Genomic DNA, 1,644 nt, shown 5'->3' with positions numbered 1-1,644 from the left:
CCCATACAAGTCACTTTACCTGGGTCCCAGCGGTATAGACGGTCAGCATAGTACATACAAATACCTATCTGCATGAGGGAATGAAAGATCGGAGCTTAGAACTATACCACAGGTGCAGACAAGACTTTGCAGAAACCTGAACGCTAAAGGCTGTTTATCAAAGAATGTGAGGCATTTTCCACAGAATCGGTCATAAGGCCTTGAAGTTCTGACAAGGAAGAAGCATTTACGTGCTTTGAAGGGCAACATGCAAAATTTATAAGGTCTTACTGGTTGTCTGTCCTTCAGTTTCTGTGATGCATACCTGTTAAATAAAAGTGCATACAAGACAGCTCACTCCATCCCTTTCACAGTTGGTGAACAGCATTATTGCCTTTCTTGTGCTTCTAAATGGGTGATTTATGCAATTGACATTCAAGTTCCACACTTGGAGATTAAAACAACTGTAACTCGGGCTGGGAAGATGGCTCAGCTGACAAGGGGCGATTGCTGCCAGGCCTGAGTATCTGCGTTCAGTCCTTGGTATCCACATGCGGGAAGGAGAGAATTATTCCAACAAAGTGCCCTCTGACTCCCACAGTGTCGTAAGTGTGTGCTTCTCGGTCCCTATAAGTTAATATAATAGAAATAAAATAAAATGAGTGTAATTGTAATCACACATTTGTTAAATGTGTATAGAGCAACAATGAAAATACAGATTAAGCTTTTAAAGGATGAATTTCAAATAGGCCATCGAGCATATTGTTTACATGATTTTGTCTGTTTTAAAATTTACATGCTATTTTTAATGTTGTATGCGTGAAAAAAATATTGAAGGTAAAAGTTTCTGAAACTTAATTGGGAAAAAATGTAAAGCACTTGATGGATTTCCCCCCCATGATTTGTACAAGTTTCTTTCTTTCTTTTCTTTGCTTCTTTTTTTTTTTAAACAGATGGTTCAAATACATAAAGTAGAATGTAGAAATTAAAAGCAGATTCTTAAGAAAAGTAACGGAGCTCTCAGAAATCCTTCAGATGAAAGCAGGACAGGGCGGAACAGTAAAGTCTCTCGCTGCCAGGGTTTCTGGACAACTCACATTTATTCGGTGAACCTCTGCTACAGGGTAATTGACTCTTTGCAGGAATTCATATGTTTACCCCAGAGAAAGGGTTTCTCTGTGCAGTACATGTTGACCTTGAACTTCAGCAATTCCCTTGCTTCAGCTACCACCTCCACCACAGAAGGAATTAGTGATTCCTTTGAAATACTTGATCAGGTTAAGAGGTTATGTGGGCCCATCCATCCGGGTGTCAATCTGAGACACTAAAACTGGGGTACAAATTATGTAAATTTAATTAATACAATTAACTCTCCTTTCTTACAAACTGGGGAAACACTCAACACATCTCACTACTGGATCAATAAAGCAGGCCTGAGAAACAGGCAGGACACCCTCTCCACCCTGGACTTAGGGCCAATGATCCTGAAGTGAAACCTGGACGGGGCTGGGAGGTAACATATTCCCGCAGGCTTGAGGACACTAGCTTTAGTCGGAGTTCACGTGGGCGTCTCTTCGCGTGTGCCTGAGAGGGACGCTAGGGGCTGGGGATTGTTTGGGACGCTCCGGGCGGCGCAGCGCTCACAGTGGGCCGGGAGGGGAACCG

The sequence above is a fragment of the Acomys russatus genome, chromosome 14 (assembly GCF_903995435.1).
Source record: "Acomys russatus chromosome 14, mAcoRus1.1, whole genome shotgun sequence".
NCBI classification, from domain to species: Eukaryota; Metazoa; Chordata; class Mammalia; order Rodentia; family Muridae; genus Acomys; species Acomys russatus.
The sequence above is the reverse complement of the archived record's forward strand: the minus strand, read 5'-3'. Positions refer to the sequence as shown.